The following is a 20,169-nucleotide window of genomic DNA, read 5'->3' on the forward strand; positions in this document are numbered from 1 at the left end:
CCTGCTGGAATTCTGCAGCCTCTGCCTATAGTAGTCACCTGCTCCTTTTCTTGCATGACCAAAATGAGGGGTGAGGACATTGGTGCCCCATTTTGAAAAGCAGTTGACTCCTAGCCTAACTAGATGTGTGTTCACATAAGAAAAAAGCAGCTGGAGTTTCTTTTCTGAACTCACGTCCCATGTCTATAGTTCTGCAATATGCCCTTAGCTTATGAAGAATGAATGAATGGTGTGGATTCACTGCAGAATGCCCACCTCACAAACCACAGGGCTCTCAGCAGCTGTTTCACTGTGTCCTTTCCTTTCAAATGTCAACTTAGCAACTTGGGTACAAATGAGTCACACTCAAACTGTCAAAGAGAAACAGAGCTGAGTGTTTTCAAAGGTGGCAAGACAGATTTTATTCAAGCAACTGCTGCAGGAAATAGAGACTTCATTATAAGCTGAGATCAACTCTGGCGAATCAAAATGTGGGAGACTTTAAACGCTGGGGCATGCTAAAGGAAACTACTGAAAGATATTGAGGGGAAGCAACGCTGGTCACTGTGATTAGGGAATCTGTGTTAGGCTCTTACCCTCCCACAGAAACATGGATGCAGGGCACTATCTTTCCTGATGATTATATTTCAAAAGGATGACTCCTATGTCCTTGAGAAAGATATTTCTGGATTGTAGAAGATACATCTCAAAGGGACATAGGAAAGATTTATAATTTTAAATTTTCTAACAGAAATGGTCCAAGAAAAGGGAAGTCAGAGGCCCATAGTCAGGTTTTGGCTTGAAGAAACAGTACCTTTTGTTGACAGTGTTGAACTTTCTTAGGCATGATCTTTAAGGGGGCTGCGGTCAACCTAGAAATTTGGCCTTGAGCTATTAGAAACTATGCTAGTGTTTGTTCAAGTCTCTTAGTGTGGAGGGTGGATGAAATCATTTATGTTGAGAATTTGCAGAGTTTGAGAGTTTGTAGACCAATTCTGAGGCCTAGTCAAGAAGAGGATTCAGAGAACTTGACTAAAGTTTGGTGAAGGAGAGAGTCAGTCAAAACCCAAAGGGTTTCCATAAGATGCCCTTGTGCTCCGGACAGCCTCATTGGTCTTAGGGGAGAAGCAGGTACATAACCGTCTACCCAGGAAATGAGTAAACCTTCTTTATCTCTGCCACCTTGATATATTGTGACAGGGCTGAATCCTAGAGATTGTGAAGGACAGAAGGATTCCACAGACCATGAGAAAACTTGAAAGCTGGCAGAAGAAGCTCTTCCAGGATGCTTCCATCAAGAATGACTCAAATCTTCAAAGCTTGTCTAGTCTCCTTGAGGGAGTATGAACCAAATTCCTGGTTCATCCTCGGAGACTCAAAAAACCCCAGTGGAGTCTAGGAGGTGGTTGTGGATCTCCACCTTGCATTCTTTCTCAGGGGCAACATTCTAGGGGTGGTATGGGGAAAAGATATACTCCTGCTCATTTGAGGTCACAATCTGCTCATTTATTCACCATCTTTTCTTCTGGACTTCTTCAGTTGTTCTTCCCTTCTTCATGCCTGGATACATCAGCATGCAAACCGTGCGACATATATACAGCCGAAAGCATTGGGAGGTGAGTAACAACTCATTCTCTAAAGCTAGATCAGGTAGAAAATGAAATATGAAAATGCTTGGTCCCTGCCAGATGTAGCTTCCTTGAGTAACCGGACATATTATTTAGCCAGTATGTGAAGGGACCCTAGCCCGATGAAGGGGAATTGCAATTGTGTTCATGGCATCTAACTTTCAAGCGCTTCTTTCTGCAGGAATTGCCCTGGGTCAGCAGTTTTTACATCCACTACTTCATCATATTTGGCCCTTCCTATGGAATCTTTGGAAGCCTGTTGCTCATCTATTTTGTGAAGTAAGAAAGCAAGAATCTCCTCTTATTCCCATAACCTGGATGGTCCTTTACCTTCTTCGTCTAATGAATTTGTGATTAGCAGAAGATTATGACACTATGCCCCATTCTCTATAACAGTGACATTTCCAAGAAAATGTGAAAAACATTGGTGGAAATAGTTTAATACGAAGAGCTCCTTGGAAAAAATGTTACCCAATCTTTTTTTTTCCCCGCTTTCTTCATTCACAATTGCTGTGTTCCATCTAATCCCAATAGATATCATAACCCTTCCCAAAGATAACGGAATGAGAGGAATATTTTAAAGTTACTTTATTACTAGAGAATTTCCCTAAACTAAAATCAGAGAGATTAAATCCCTTTCCCAAGTTTATAGAGCCAGTAAGGGCCACTAGCAGTGCCAAACCAGACATTGGAACCAGCTCTAACTGATGACAAAGCTTAGGCTGTCAATCACTTTGTATGTGCAGTTAAGTTCCCTAGATAGCTTTTGATCCTGCATCAATGTTTACAGCAAATTATTGGGGCACTGTTCCCATACATTAGACAGTATGACAGGTTATGTGCCCAAATTCTTAAAGTGTCATCTCCTGATATAAAGGCCTCCTGAGAGGAAAACACATGACCACCATTTTGGGGGAACTTTTGGGTCTCTTCCATTTCCTCCATTGCTCAGCCATCTCTTCCAGCCTGGTGATTGGAACCATAACACCCCAAGGAGTCATTTCTTCCCCTTTTTATTCTCTTAAAGGTTTCTTGAAAGTCCCTGGATAATGTGTTACCAATTTGAGCCACATAACGACCAGAGAAGAGAATCAGGACTGGCTCAGTACTCAGGTAATAAGGGAAATCCTGGAAGAAGATACTTCAAACAACACTGATTTAGAATGTGGTTACCTCAAATAATAATAATTCAGGAGCTGACCTGGTGACATGGTGGTTGAGTTTGCACGCTCTGCTTTGGGGGCCCAGGTTTTTCGGGTTCAGATCTCGAGGGTAGAGCTACACAGTGCTCATAAGGCCATGCTGTTACAGCATTCCACATACAATATAGAGGAATATTGGCATAGATGTTAGCTCAGGGTGATTCTTACTCAAACCAAAAGAGCAAGATTGGCAACAGATGTTAACTCAGGGCCAATCTTCATCATCCCTACACCCCCGAAAAATAATAATAATATGTATTGAATACTGTCCAGGGGCCAGGCAGTGTCTACTGCTTTGCATCTAACTACATGAGGTATGTGCTATGATTACTCCCATTTTATAGATGAGAAAATTGAGGCATGAAGAAGTTGAGTAACTTGCATAAAGTCACACAGCTAATAAGTGGTAGAAGCAGGTCTTAAACCTTAGCAGTTGTATTTCAGAGCTCTTGCACTGAAGCAAAGGTCAATAAATTTCAGTCCAAGGGCCAAATCCAGCTCACTATCTGTTTTCAGAAGTACAGTTTTATTGGAACACAGCCATGCTCATTCATTTATATATTATCTATGACTGCTTTCATGCTATGACAGCAGAATTGAGTAGCTGTGACAAAGGATTAAAATATTTACTGTCTGGCATTTTGTAGAAAAAGTTTACTGACCCCTGCTTTAAACTGCCACATGACACAGCCTTTCAAGTGAATCTGAGACTCCTAGAATTACAGAATGAATGTCTCACCTAGAAGGACCCTAGAATTCACCTCATTTCATTGTATAGATAGAGAAGCCTAGAGAGGAGATATGACGTGGTCTTCAAGCATGCCATTAATGATTAACAGAGAAGTGACTAATGCACAACACCCCTGCCTCCTAAGCCTTCCACTGGCTGTGCTGTGATTGACTCCAGAATCCAGTCATTATCCTGCTTCCTTCTCCAAACTCTTTCCCAAACTGAGTGGACATTTCAGGGAGCATAGAGTAGTGATTCTCAAACCTTTTGGTCATAGAACTACTTTACATTCTTAAAAGTTACTGAGAACCTCAAACAAGTTTTGTTTGCATAGGTTATATGATAACCTATATAAGTACATATATAATATATCTGCTAACATTTACTGTATTTGAAAATAAAACTGAGAAATTTTAAAATATTAATTAATTTTAAAATAGCGAGAATAAAACCATTGCACATAAACATCAGAGTCATGATGCTATCCCATGTTGAGTGACCTCTGGAAAAATCCACTGTATGTGGATGAGAGAATGAGAATGAAAAAGGCGAATAATGTTTTTGAAGAATTACAAGAATAGTTTTGAAACTGCAGATCCCCTGAAAGAATCCTAGGGAACCCCAAGTTTTTCTGAAGTACACTTGGAGAAACATTGACATAGAGCAACCACAAAAATCGCATTCAAGATGACAGCAATCCCAACTGCTAATAAAGCTTAGAAAGGCATTGAATAAAATGACATTCATGAAGGTTCTTAATCTTGGCTGTCTGGAAAAGCCTATGAACTCCTTCTCAGAATAATCTTTTTAGAATACATTAGATTACAAAGGAAGCCACTAGTATTGGAATGCACTTCTTTGCACAGAACTATTGAATGCCTTCCTCTCAATTTAGAAGTCATTCAAGTCCACCTGATGGAAACGGTATTCTAACTCCTACAATCTCTACCAAAATCTTACAACTCCACTTCCGTCTTCCAAAGTCTTCATTCATGACACCTTAGTCTTCTGTATCCAAGGGCAGATAGTGATTTAGCCCCCTTAAATCCTACATACGTTTTCATATCTATTGCCTTGCATATACTTCTTAGCAAATGTCTTATTGCCTTTTTAAATTGTAAACTCCTTGAGACCTAGGAGTGTGTATCCTTTTTATCTGGCGTAGTTTCTTACACAAAATAGGTACTCAATCAGCACTTGTTGAATGATTGACTGAATAAAAGAATAAGTAAACATTTTCTCTGTTTGACCCTTGGGCTCATTTACATCTAATGTAAGCTTTTTCTTTGCAGGTCTTGGCCACCTGTAATGTTGAACAGTCCTTTTTCAACGACTGGTTCACTGGGCACCTGAACTTCCAAATTGAGCACCAGTGAGTAATAGGAAAAGTGATAGTAGTGATCACAGGGCCCAGGGCTGTCACTTATCACGGCATCCCCATAGAATCCAGAGCAGAGCCCTAGGCTCCAGATCTCAGTAGGAAAAAATGAACCAGAATTCTCTAAAGGCTGCTCTCTCTCTCTTAAGATCAATGGTAAGGAAGGGAAGAAAGAAAAGGAGGTAGAACAGTTTTGAGTAAATGCAGTGAAATCTTGGAAAAATACCAGCACCTCAGTTTCCAGATTCCTATGGACTTAGGAATTGGTGATTGTTTTAATTGCATTTGGTTTGTTGACAAAACCCAAGAAAGATTATACCACTTGAGTAAAAAGTTTTGTTGAAAGTTAATTACAGTTTAGTTTCTTTATCTATCTATACCTATATCTTTAGAGCTAAGGTTACAAAATAATCAATGAGAGAATCCAATCCCTCCTGCAAGTTGCAAATGATACCTGGAAACACTTTACCAATGGGTCAGTTGTGTAGACATGCCCTAAAGAAAGAGAAAATGATGATACTTTGAGAGTCAATCTGTCTAGAATATTCAGGAGGGGCACTTTCCAGATCCACTCTGTCTAAGACATACTGCAATAGTCAGAGAGGGAATGAAATATTATATCTATTCATGATATTTTCTCATTCTTTCTCTCATGTTAGTCTTATAAAATTTCAGCAAAAAAAATGAAAGGATGATTATTCAGATTTTACCAAGGAGGAGGTTAAAACCCTAGAAGGTCATCTGGTGACTAGTGAAAATCTTAGGTAAAAACCCACCTCTCCTTACTTCTTATTCATATCTTAGGACTTTTCCGCACATATCATGACTAGAGCTCATTGAATACTCAACTATTCATGATACAACAGTTAGATGGATAGAGAGAAACAGAGACAGAGATGGAGGGTGGTTATATTCACGTCTATAGGTCATTCAAAATGGTGTAAAACTGCATGCTTTCATTTGACCTGGCCAAAAATAAACACTTTTAAGGGAGCTAATATTTATTCTCTTAGCTCTTCCTAAACATTTGCCACCCACAGGGCTCATAGAGGGTTAAGAGCTAAAATGACAGCGCTTTTCCAGGAATTTTTGAATTTCCCAGAACAGAAGTATTGCTCAAGGTCAAGATTGGGTCTGCATTGCTGATATAATTTTGTTAAGTAATAGGGAAAAGGCATCTTTCCTTCGAGTTTCTCGTTAGGTCTAAGTTTTATATCTCCTGTCTCTGTTTCGCTAGTCTCTTCCCTACAATGCCACGCCATAATTATCACAAGGTGGCACCTCTGGTGAAGTCACTGTGTGCCAAGCATGGATTGCAGTATGTGAAAAAACCCTTGTTGAAGGCGGTTGGAGATATTTTCAGGTAATAGAGTCTCTTTCAACTCACAGCCCTCATTTCCCTTCACAGCTGCTCCCCAAACTATTCCCTGGCTTAGGATTCATTCACCCAACAACCATTCATCACGAACACCTGTGTATGCCCCCTATGGACATGAGACTCTCCAGGGCACAATATCAATTACAGCAATGATAATAATAATTCTTACTGTTACCTAATGCCTTCTAGGTGCTACCTTGCTGCCATACTAAATTTCAAGCGTCTTAAAAATCAGGGCTGTGTATTACTTGTCTTTGTATCCACCTGCAGAACCTCTACCTGCTTTAGATTTAAGTGGTGGAAGAGACGGCCAAGTCATCTGGTCCAGGGTGGCAAACTCAGATGCCTGCAGGGTTTGGTGGGACATAAGTCTGTGAATCAGGCATGGATGATTGACCACCTGTATACTGACCCCTGGGATGACTAAGCAAGAGTGATGAGACCTGGGGAAACTGAAAATCCATACTCATCATAAAGCATTCACAGTTCCTAAGAGAAAAGTGTACTGCTCAAATTAACAGCCAGTGCTCTAGGTTTAATAACTTTCTTTCTTTTAGGATTGCAAAATATCAGAACAAAACAATATCTTGAATGGGGCCAACAAGGCCAGGCCCAGTCTGATCTGAGCCCCGACTAGTGCTCCAGTTTCATACTCTCTGCCACTCCCCTCCTCCTTCTCTGCCCTCCAGATATCTGGCCTCCCTTCAGTTGCTACATAATTCTTTGCTCTGTGCTATTTTATTTCTTTCCCACCTTTTCTTCTGCTTATAAGTCTCTTCCAACCTACCACCTCCTTTCATATCATCTTCTCAATTTGGATTCATTCTTCACAGTTCATGTCAAATGCCTTTTCCTCATCTCAGTCATCCCTGACCCCCAACACTAATTCCATCCCATGCTCTTGTAGCACCTTGATCTCTTCATTCATGACTTTTATCACAATCGTGATTAAATAACATATTGGTTGGGCCGGCCCGTGACCAAGTTGTTAAGTTTGCGCGTTCCACTTCTTCAGCCCGGGGTTTCACTGGTTCTGATCCTGGGCGCAGACATGGCACCGCTCATCAGTCCATGCTGAGGCAGCATCCCACATAGCAGAGCCAGAAGCACCTACAACTAGAATATACAACTATGTTCTGGGGGGCCTTTGGGGAGAAGAAAGAAAAAAAAGATTGGCAGCAGATGTTAGCTTAGGTGCCAATCTTTAAAAAAAATAAAGAAAAAAAGAAATAACATATTGGTTAATAAATTATTTAAAATGAGTCTCCCAATCTAGATCAGGACCTCCATGTTAACAGGACTTACATCTGTCCTGTTCATTGCTGTAGCTCCAGAACCTAGAAAAATATCTTTCGCATTATAAAATAGGATGCATAGGTGGATATCAGATGGAGTGGTTTATAAGTATCAGCTTTATCTTATAGTGACTCAGAGAAACCTTTTTATTTTAAGTGATAGAGAAAAGGATAGGTGATGATTTGGGGTACAGAAGAGAATAAAATGAAAGAAAAGCTCAATCTCCTCTGTAAAGAAAAGGTGAACACATCTGCTAAAAAACAGTTCAGTGTATTTGTCTCCTACCACTGGGCAACAGAGAAAGACGTTATTCAGATATAGTTGAAAATGACAGCATTGCCTTGAACCAGATAAAGGAACAAATGATCTGTGGAGTAGCTTCTTTTACCTTAGGGTCTCACCTCCTGATGATTTTTTTACCCCTCCCACAGGACTTTGAAGAAATCTGGAGCCCTCTGGAAGGATGCTTACTACGAAACACAGAAACATGATGCAGAATCTCAGACTGAATATGCATGTAATTGCTTCTCTGAAGAGGGTTGGTGAATGTGCAAGAGATCTTTGCTGCTTAACTGTGAGCACTATTGGCATACCTGAGTGTGCCAGGAGTGTGAGTTCCAAGGACACATGATAACCCCCTTCCCTGAAGATTTTCCCTACCAATAAGAAGCAGAGGAAACACAAGGTGGCTTTGGCCAGGGTGACAAAAGGGAAATGGGAGCCAACGTTTTCATTTTTTCAATAGGATCTTGAACTTAGTTCTACCAGTATACCTTAGTCAGATTATCTTGGTCACTGGGCATAAATTCAGGGAGCAGGTAAAGCTTTACTGATGAAGAGGGAATAGGCAGAAATGGGCTAAAGCAGAGACTTCTAATGGGGTATTTTTGAAAACAGTGCAATCATTTTTAGAAGAGAATCATGTATTTAAGAAGTTCCTAATGAAGTACAAATTTTTGCTTATTCTTCTTTCAAATATGTCAACTTCATTTTCTTTAAAATTGAGTATAATTGACATTAAACTCTCTTTAAATGTTTCAATATTCACTTTAGATTTTCATTATTGTACATGCCGATGTGTAATTAACGTGTATAGATATACACTTCCTGTCCAAGTTATAAAAATCTCTTAAAGGAGCTTTCTACATGCAGGACCAATAGAAACTGATCAACCAGGTTAAGGTTCAACATTTAAAGGTGACTGTTGTTCTGCTAAAGAATAGAGTGTCCCTGAGTGTAAGATTTGTTTGCCTAATCTCTACCCACCAGAGCAGAAATATTGAACCTCATTATTGGGTGACCTTAATGAAAGAAAGAGATTTGTTTTCTATAATGTATACCCAAGGCTGTGTCAAGTCATTTTTCAAGCTTGGCATCGAATTAAGCTTGGCTTAGGATGAGAAAGTTTCAATGCTAGAAGAATGAGTGGACATTCTCAGTACTATACAGATATATAGTGTCTGTGCTTTTGCTCATCTATTCATGAGGGCATATTAAAGCGGACCTTAGCTGCAGGGAGGGAAAGCACAACAGCACAAACCTCCATACCTAGCTGCAAGCAAGTCAGCATTATGGGTTTCTCTGTTGTCTAATATTCTACCAGGGGAGCATTTCATTCCATTACTCTCAACCCCGCAAAATACTCTTCTTTGTTTGTTTAATAATTAAGTCCCTGGATTCATGAACAAAGACCTTGTGGCAGAAAGAAGTGCAATGACTTGAAAAAAGCCATTGGGGATGAGGCAGAGGACACAAAAGCCAGAGTGCTACAAGGTGGAGCAATGAAGGAAAATGCATTAAATTGCTCACCAGTCCTGGGGAGCATGTCAAAGCTAAGAAAACAACAACTGGCTGTCTTGGAGAATTGGACATTGAAATGGTAATAATGTCAAATAAAAAATATCAAATAGAGAAACTGGGCAAAGCATGAAAAGGAAAAAAGGGTTTGTTGACTTCAGCATTCTCATAATGCAGCCATGCACCACATAATGATATTTCAGTCAATAATGGACTGCATATGCTGCAGTGGTACCATAAAACTGTGATGGAGCTGAAAAATTGTTATCATCTAGTGATATCACAGCTGTCATAACATGTAGCACAACATGTTACTCACATGTTTGTGATGATGCTGGTACAAACAAATCTACTGCTCTGCCAGTCAAATAAAAGTATAGCCTGTACAATTACATTCAGTACATAATACTTGATAATGACAATAAATGACACATTACTGGTCTATGTATTTACTATGCCATATTTTTATCCTTATCTTAGAGTGTACTCTTTCTACTTAAAAAAAAAAAGTTTACTGCAAAATAGCATCCCGTGTTAAGCCAGCAGCAGCTTCATACATATCATGTTGCCTAGGTGCAACAGGCTATGCCATATAGCATAGGTATGTAGTAGGCTATACCATCTGGGTTTCTGTAAGTATACTCTATTAGGTTTGCACAGTCATGCAATCACCTAATGCATTTCTCAGAAGGTTTCCCTGTTGTTAAGTGATGCAGGACTGTATAGCCCTGGGTGGATCTGGCAAGAGCCCACATTCCTCATGCTGGTGGATCTATACATGATTTCTCCCACATAAAATCAAGGTTGCCAGTGGGAGTAGGGTACAGTGCTTGGTTTTCTTTGTCTCATTTGGTCCAACTTCCAGAGATGGTCAAGCATCGTTTGTTGTCCTAGTGACAAGAGATATCAACCAGACCGCTCCCTGGACAAACTTACCACCTCCAAGGTGTTCCTTCCTCAGTGTCAAAGCTGGCCAGCTTTGTAGCTGCCTGAATGGATTAGTTTATGTGTAACTGAATGAACTTGGGGTATTTAGACAGATTATGTAGGCAAAATGTGAAATCAGTTCAGAAATGTGCTTGATGAGAATAAAAATGTGTGATGGAGTAAATTTTAACTTGCTTTGTGCTAGTCGATAAAATAATTGTTTTCCAGTTTCCAACTGATTTCTTTCTTACCTATGGTGACAGATATTTGCAGTTAGTGAGGCAAATGACTGCATTTCTATTGCTTGTTCAATAATCCTCCCAAAGGAGGAGAACCAACGCCTGTTACTTTCACAACTTCCCAGACCACTAAGCACTGAGTTAGAATTAGCTAATCCTTCCTGTAGGTCATTTCATTTCTGCCCTCTGTACTATAAGGCTCTGCTCTATGGTTGTACGCATGAAGGTAGCTTAATCAGCCAAGTTTCTGCCTCTTTAAGCTAAATGACTCCTGAGAGTTATGTTACGGCTCTACCTAAAACTCTTCAATGGATTCCCGTGGCTCTGGATGGACCAACCCTGAAGATTGCTGATTGACTTTGCCTGCATTAGCCCTTCCCTATGCACCCTGCTCCACCTTGTACTATTCTGGCCCTTGCTTCCTCTACTTCAGCCCCAAAGGCTTCTTTCAAATCATCACACTCCCTTCTGCCACAAGGTCTTTGCCCCTGAACCCAGTGTCTGAACTGCTCTGTCAGCCTTCCTGCCCTTTCCTTCTCACCTGGTTAGCTGCCACTCACCTGCAGATCTCAGTACTATTATCACACGACCAGGGAAGCTTCTGAACTAAATGAAGGTCTCCTGTAATATAAAATTATTACAGGTATAATCTTACATTTATTTGTGTGATTCCTTAATTAACCTCTTTGTCTTCCACTCTAGCCTGCAATACTTGTGATGGCAAGGACAGGCTGACATATTAGAGACACTCAATAAACACAGGTAGAGGGAAGGAAAGAAGGAAGAGAGGCAGGAAAGAAGGGAAAGAGGAAGGTAGGGAGGGAGAAAAGAAGAGAGGGAGGGAGGGAGTAAGAAAAGAATAGATGTATATGAATATAATTCATTCTAATTACCAATTACAAAAATTTACAAAGGTAAATTTTATCAAATATATGAAAAGCACTTTTATATCCTAACTCTAAATTATTAAAATTCTTACCAATACTTAAGAGCATCCATTAAGAAATATGTACTGAGCTACATCCTTCATTGGCATGGTTCCATTTAATCCTTATAACAGCCCCGTGGGGCAAGCCTTGTAATTAACCTCATTTTACAGATGAAAACCTTGTGGCTTAGAGAGACCAAGCGACTTCCTGATGTCACAGATAGGAAATGACAGAACAGAGTTTCAGACCCAGGAACAACTGACTCCATAGTCAATGAACATGAATTACCATGCCAGGAAATTCAAAATAAAGAGGAATTAAGAGGCATTAAAAGACAAGGGCAATCACTTCATGGCCTTTTGGCTAAGATCAAATGCAGAAGACATGAGCAGTTGGCATTTCTGCAATATCTGTAATAGCTTCCCAGAAGCTGATGGAATAAGCATTAGGTGGTTATCTTTCCATCTCAGTGAGAACAGATGCCTGGGGAGGGGAGGAGCACATGACAGGCACAGCAGCAACTTAGAAAGAGTCACCCCATGACTACCTTCTACTCAACAATCCTGAAAGAGTACGCAGCTCAGAGAAATTTCACTTGGGAGGAGTCAAGGTGAGATTTAACCTCTCAGAAAGGACAGACACTGCATTAAACATGGAAGAACATTATAAGAAATAGATTTGAGATTTTTGTGATTGCTGAGCATGAATTCAAACCAAGGGAAATTCACCTTCCTTGTGGCTATTTTCAGGAGGTCTTTCCTGGATCCTGTATCCTCTAAAGCTTCATTCTTCTTGGCAAAATTAGGCTGTGAGAAAGTGTGTGCATATTCATTTTACCATTAATTAAGGGTGCCTAAATTAGAATTCAGGAACCTAGGTTCCAATATCTGCTCCTTCACTTAATACTCCATACTGATATTGGCCAGGCCATTTATACACTTCTTATCTCAATCTGTTAAACTGACATAGGGCATGATATTACCCAACCTCTGTGCATCACAGCATGGTTGGGACAATCAAATGAAATAAGGCAAATGGAACAGTTTTGTAAGCCAAGAATGCTCATTCTGATGCTGGTTACTGTTGTTATTATAATGATTCCCCCCATCCTAGACAGACCAAAAGCAAGGGAATCCATAGAGTCACACAGACCTGAAGGATGGAAAGACACTGAATCTTTTCAACCATGACAGGAGCGCTTTTCCATAGATGAGAGGCTTATGAGTCACAAGGGAAGAAACAATTTCTTCTGTTACAAGTAACACCCAGAGTCACCCTCCTTGTCTGACTATATTAAATCCCCTGGGACCAGCATGCACATCTCAGGCCTGCCGGACAGTAGAGAGCCAGGGGTTCTAATTATCCAAACTTCTGGTTAACAGTGTGAGCTCATAATTCTTATTGTTGGAAATCATACGAAATACAACTATACCATTTGTTGCTTAACTGGTATATTATAAAGGACTTTCTTGAGTATTTCCCTGCTAATCACCAACCACAAAGATGCAGAAAGCATAGGAGGCTGAGGGCAGGACTATACTCAGAATGTACTTGTTCACTCTCAACTTCATTTATGAAACTGCAAACACAGCAACGTTGAAAGAATTTTACAGTGAACATCTGCATAGCCATCACCTAAATTTCAACTTGAACATTTTAGTAAATTTGTTTTACTTCATATTTATCCATCTACCTATGTCTCTATCCATTAATCCCTCTTATTTTGTTACGCACTTCAAAGTAAATTTCCAGAGGCTTACTTTTAAAAGTAAACCTCAGATTATGCAGACAACAAAGTATGTTTCTCCTCTTCAATAAAGAAGTGGTGAAAATTGTGTATCAGTTTCATATTTAAGAGAATTTTGCTATGTTAAGGGAATATGTTAGGGGAATATAAAGTAGTTAACTTTCTGAAAAAATCAATTATTAACTCAAAACAGAATAAACCTTCTCATACATACACTTCTCTTCCATTATTTTTCATGTGTTCATATATATATATATATACCTTCAGTCTCTTTCTTTTGGCAACATTAATTAAGCACCTACCATGTGTTAGACACTGAGGCTAGGTGATGTGAAGAAGAGAGGCAGGAGCCCAGCCTTTTGGAGCTTACAGTGTACTGGAGAAGAGAGTCAATAAACAAGTAAATGGAAGAAAACTCAGGATGATTACCTATAAAGAAAATAGAGTGTTGTGAGAGAGAATGATAAGGAGATCAGGGAAAGATGAATGTGAGAAGAGTGTGAAGGCTCCTGCCATGAGATCCTGGTGAGTATGATCATGAGAAGCAAGTGCAAAGGCCCTGAGGCAAGAATAAGCTGTTCAAAGAATAGAGCAGGAACCTGTAGGGCTGTGGAACAGTGTGCTAGGTGTTGTCCTCACTGTCTCTTCAACTTCATTTCTTCATGAGCATGTTTCACTGTGGCTTTACAGCAGCATTCAAAAATAATTTTCTGTTACTTGTATGAACCTAGTTTTCTCTTAGAATTCTTCCCTGATTTAACTGACCAGGTTAATTCTCCCGTTATAAGCTGTTGTGCTCTGTGCACCTCACTGGTAAAACTTATTTCTGCCTCTACACCCACTAGACTGAATTCCATGAGGACAGTAGGTGGTTGCTCACCATTTTATCACCAGCCTTAGTCCATTGTAGCACGTTGACTTGGTGTTCAATAAATATTTTGATGATTACTTAAATAAATAATTAATTAGAGCAATGCTAGATAAGCCTGGAAACTTAAATTGGGGTTCATATTGAACAAAATCTAAAATGCCAGGCTGGAAAGTATATGCTTGATTAAGTAGATTACATGGGTCCATAGAGAATCTTTGAACTGGAGAGCAGTGGAATTGGAATTGGGCTCTGGAAAGACCCTTCTGGAAGCCACACAAAGGGAAGATTGGAAGAGTAAGTGGCATGGAGGTGAGGAGACCAGAGAGGTGACCATTGCAACAACCTGGGTGAGAGATCAAAGAAACCTGAGTTTGGCTGGTGCTACAAATATGAAACACAAAGGAATAAATAGAGACACATTGTAGAGTCTGGGTCCGTGAAATGATATGTAATAAAACATTTGGGAAACCTAAGTACAAACCAAAGTTTGGATTGTAGATGGTGACATTAACTAGGGGAGAAAAAGTAGAAGATGAAGGAAAAGTGAAGGGTTTCTTTTAAATGTCTTGAGTTTATGATATTGAAAGAGAACCTAAGTGGAGATGTCTAGCAAGTAATTGGAGGAAATTCCCTTCTGGATCTTGGAAGAGAAATAAACATAAAAGATACCAGCTTGGACATAATCTCCAGAGAGATCATCAAGAAAAAGAGTAGAGGGAAAGAGGCTTGATTTGACTGAGAATGTTAAGGATGTTTTCCTTAAGGATTGTCCTTAAGGATATTAAGGAATTTCCTTAAGGATATTAAGGATTAGGGAAGATTCCTTAAGGATGTTAGATTTGAGGAAAAAGGGGACAGCAAAAATAAATGAGATTAGCTGAGCCCTAACAGCAAACACAAGATAATGTATGAGGCAGAATAGGAGAGGATAAAGGTTAGAGAGAGACTAATGAACAGTCAAATACTGAAAGAAGCTAATACAGAGAAAAGTCCATTTAACTTCACTTAACTTTGTTCAGTTTGCCAAAGTTGAGTTGGGTTCATCTGAAGAAGGAACTAAACATCCAGATGGAACAATGTGTACTTGAACATGTTGCCATGATATTCTAAAAGGACTATTTTGCTAATGTTTGAAAGTGTGTTATCATTTTTACAAAAAGTAGAGATAAAGATTTTGTATTTGCATACCATCAAAAATTTTTCTGTAATGTCACAAACATAAAATTAGAATGTTTATATGAAATATAAGAGTAAATAGAATAGGATGCTTATCCACCAAGATGACCCACCTGGGAACTATGGCTTCCCCAAGCCTCATCCAGCTAAAGGGAAAGATGGGGGGATGAATATCTTAGCATATCAGAATGTCCCAGCATACAGGTTGGAAAATTGTGATTCACATCACCTCAAGCAACATGTCTGGATTTTACTGCTATTCCGACAGGGAGAGATAATAGTCAGCCCCTTCAGCTGTATCATTTATTAAAAGATTGAGACATTACCACTGTTGTTGTTATTAATGCCATCTGGTCAATTCTGACTTCATGTACAGCAGAACTGAACCCTGCCCAGTCTTTTTGCACTATTCAGTGATCTATATCAGACTATACTCTACTGCTATTCATGGGGTTTCCACGACCAATTTTTTTGTAAGTGGGTGGTTAGGTCCTTCTTCCTAATATGTCTTAATCTGGAAGCCCCACTGAAACCTGCCCACCCTGGTTGACCCTACCAGTGGCACAGCTTTCAGTATCATGGCAGCATGCAGCCCCCACAATATGACAACTTACAGATGGATGGTGTGGTATCCTGACTGGGAAGCGAACCTGTTCCACTATGGTAGGAGCTCCAAATCCCTAGGCCACCAGGGCTGGCTAGAGACACTACCATATCAGTTGGCAAATAGCCACTACCCTCTCTCCTAAGTCCCACAACTCTCTCTCCCTGACACCCCACCTCTTCTCCAAGGACACACTTACCATCTGCCTGGAATGGGAATGAGTGGGTGGTGGTAAATTTCCATATCTTTTAAACCCTGTTCAATGTACTGAGAAAGCAGCTTATTTACAAAAGACAAGTATCCTGTCCAAAATAAAATTTAAGCTCTAGGCCTCAGATTATTTGAGCTTGACCATTTCAACATGACCTACAAAATCTCCCAATAAAGAGCAACAACCAAAGACACAAAATGTTACTACCGAGTGATGAAAAGTATAAATAATCTTCCTTCTCATGAACAGCATTCCAAAAACTCCTGGTAATTGCTGCCCGGAATGCAACTGTTATTCTGGTGCTCCCTGTTCAATAGAGGAATCAAAAGAAAATGCCTATGTGGATGAAATTGTTAAAACCTGTAATTTGGAATCCTTTGCTCAGGCAGTTGCAAAAGGATGCACAAGAGCCATTTGAATCCTCTTCTCAACAGGGCAAACTCAAACGTTGACTCACACCCAAATAATTTTTGTTCTGACATATGATTTATTGACAGAAGGAATAGGCAGAGCTGGAGAGACCAGAAAGTGAGGCTGCCCTAAGCCACAAGGGGGAGTTTATAGCCATGAGGATTCACTGACCAGAGCCCTGTTCTTGGGTTCTGTTAATAGGTACACATCTACTCCTAACTAACAATGTGCTCATGAGCCTGCCCATTCCTTTCCAGAGACTCCCTCCTTCATCCACAAATGATGAATGAAATACAAGGAATCATTCTGAGTTTTAAAAGTACAATGTATGTTAAAGGGTCAGTATCTTGCCTGGCACTGGTCAGATTTCAGGGCTACTGCAATAACTTCCTAACTCTTCGTTCTGCTTCCCCTCTTCTTTCTCATCAGCACCTTTGAACTTGATGTTCTCTCTACCTGAAATCCCCTGGATATTTGCACAAGTGCTACTTACTCATCATTCTTGTCACCTTCTATCCAATCCAATTCATGCACAGAATCCCTGTACACTCCCCCGCCACAATTGCCTGTCATTCTCTAATCGTTAGCCACTTTTCTTTCCTTCATAATATGGAACACTATCTGAAATTATCTTATTTATTATTCATCTCATCTCATTGCAATATAAGTTTGTGGAACTTAGTAAAAGAAATGTTAACTAAATTGGGGTTGAGAAGGCCTGTAGGATGAGCTCTCATGCCTTATAACACATCATCAATTACAGCAAACAGGAAGAGACTGGAAGCTTGCATCTTTGACAGGAAGTAAAACTACTTTACTACTGAAGGAAGATTTCTCTCCCCACCCAGCAACAGCCCAGCCAATGAGAAATCCCACAGCTCAGTCAATGAGAAGCCGTTACCACCCTGAACTAGTTTCCCCCAGTGAACTTTCCATTAGAACAGCCTCTCCCTACTCCCTTAAAGGCAGTTCCCCTCCTTTGTTTTCTGGATTTGCCTGTGGATTACCATAGCATGAACATCCTAAACTACACTTCTTTTGGCTATTCTCAAATAAATTTATTTTGAGATAAAATACCAGGCAAATTTGCTTTTTAAGTTGACAAGTTTTAATACAGAAATCTGGAAGGGTGCTTCACAAATTAATGAATGAATTTAAGTATATCCTTGTCATTTATAAATGAGAAGAAAATTGGGAAAAAGACTTCAACTCCTTGAGAGCAGTGATTTTTGACTGATTTGTTTACTACTATTTCTCTGGCACTGAGCATGGCCCAGAGTGGGTGCTCAATAAATAATTGTTCTTGAAGGTCTGTTCTGACTTTTTCTCCCTTCAAGCCATCAAACACATCTCAGAGTGGTTTTTCAGGGGGTACAAAGTCCAGGCCTGGCTGGAATTTCCAAGGGCGGAGCCACCAGTACCATCCAGTAGAGTCGTATTTGGAGAAGAACTTCTGATGCCTGGCTTCAGAGAATTCAACAAGCAATTATGGAGAACCTATTTTGAGGCTAACGTGTACTGCAGGTGCATGAAATATGAGCTGAAGGGGCATTAACTGACATGCCCCTTTAAAAACCATGTGTCCTTGAGGCTCCTTGTCTGGGCTACATGCCAGCACTCACAATGATAAGTCCTCAGCTTGGCCAAACCAGCTGCTTTCTCTTGGGGTAGTTAGCCCAAAGACCTTCACTGTCTGATGGAACACAGAGGCATTCCAGGGGTGGGGTCTGGTCCTAGGAATGCAGGTCGTACAGGGACAATCCAACTTGGGAAGCACACAGCCTTTGTTCCTCTGTCTACTTAGGCAAGCTTCTCTCAGGCGGTTGTAGCAGGTGCACATTGCTTGTCCAGCCAGCTGCCGCTGGACCTTCCCTGTAAGTAACTCCCCAATAAACCCCTATGTCTCATTTTCTGTCTCTGGGTCATTTCTTGGTTCTCTCAGAAACCTATCCCACACTGCTCACCCAGATGGGCATGTGGTGGAACATGAGCACGCCATCGTTCTGCCCTAAAGGAGCGGACAATTTCATTAAGAAACCAAGGCTAACAAATTTAAAATGAAGATAAAATTAAGGTAATCCAGGGCTATTGTTAGAAATAGCAGTGGTTAGGCGGCTGTACTGCTGGGCGCCTGTGCAGTGGCTTCCTGTATCTGCTATTAGGTCACAGGGCTCAGGCCCATCTCTCGAGGCCAGCCTGGTGAGGTGAGGTGCCTGAACAGAACATGGGCAGGACTTGAAATGCTCGGTAGAAAGAAGTTGCCTGTTGAGCCACAGGTGGGCCAGCCCCAGGCCTGGGCACCCTGCTGGGGAGAGGAGTCTCCCAGGCTCCTGCCCACTGGTCCTGAAGAAGCTGACAGCGAAACCCCCACCAGGCACCCCTCTATAAGGAAGGGAGGAAGGATAAGCTAGAGGAAGACCATGGCAGCCAGCTGTGTGGCCACCTCAGCCTCCCTCAGGCCGTCCATCTGGGATGAGACCTTCTCATATGAGGGTGAACCATTCCACCTGGGGACCATGGGCCTGGATGAGCTCCTGCTACAGAATGTCATCCCCGCTGCCCCCCCCCCCCCCCCCCACAAAGCCCACAGCCTGCTGCTGCCTGTGGCCCTGCTGGAGGGAAAGACTCCGAGGCGTCCTCACCATCCTCCTCCACCATCGCCTTTCAGCTCTCTGTAACTGTGTCCAGCACAGGTTGGTGATGGCTCTTTGGCAGGGCCACCTGCCTCATCTGACGAAGTCCACTTGCCGCTGGGGACTGCTTGTGTCCCCACACCCCGGGAGCCCCTTCTCTCAGGGGAGGTCCTGATTGGCCTGCAGTGTGGACGAACCCTCTGCTCCCCACCATCAGCACAGTCCCCCAAGGCTGGAGGCAAAAATAGCAGTCACATCAGTGGCACGGGGAGCCTTTCTTTTGGTTGGTGTGTCGCAGATGGTCAGGAGAGTAGAATGAGCCCTTCCAGCCTGAGTTTGAGGCTGCGCAGCACAGAAATCCCATTCTGTGTTTCCTCAATGCTGTCTTTACCCCCACGTTCCCTTTGCCACAGATTTTTGGGAAGTTCAGGCAATAATAATAGTAATAATACCAGCTAACACTTATTTAGTACTAATCTGCCAGGTGTTAACACTTAATCCTCACAAAAAATTGATACTCTTATCCCTGCTTTATAAATGAGGAAACTGAGGCACAGAGAAATTACATAGCTTTCCTGAGGTCACACAGCTGGTAAGTAGTGGAGACAGCACTGGAACCCAGGGTGTCTGTCTCCATAGCCAAGTACTGCTTAGGCACTGGCACGAAGAAGGTATTCCCACCACCCAGAGAGAAAAAAACATCACCTTTTGGATTCCTTCTTTATCCTCTCATTCTTTTTCTGTTTTTACCTCTGGGAGTTAATTTGTTTGTTTGTTTTCATGCCCCTTGGACATGAGCCCCCCAGAGAAAGCATATCCTCTGTTTCAGGGGGCTCTGCAAAGCTTTTTGCAGCCTCAGTTAGAGGTATATACAGATATTCCTTGAATTATTAGGGAGTTGCATCCCAATAAATCCATTATTAAGTTGATAATATCACAGGTTGAAAATGCATTTAATACATCTAACCTACTGAACATCATAGCTTAGCCTAGCCTACCTAAAATGGGCTCAGAACACTGACATTAGCCTAGA

At 41.1% G+C, this 20,169-nt stretch overlaps 1 pseudogene; it reads left to right on the top strand.

Annotated features, from left to right (window-relative positions):
* The window catches only part of LOC100066643 (fatty acid desaturase 2-like protein FADS2B), a 40,113-nt pseudogene extending 31,976 nt beyond the window's left edge, over window positions 1-8,137 (top strand).
* Window positions 8,138-20,169: the final 12,032 nt, after the last annotated feature.

This window comes from Equus caballus, chromosome 12 (assembly GCF_041296265.1).
Source record: "Equus caballus isolate H_3958 breed thoroughbred chromosome 12, TB-T2T, whole genome shotgun sequence".
NCBI lineage: Eukaryota > Metazoa > Chordata > Mammalia > Perissodactyla > Equidae > Equus > Equus caballus.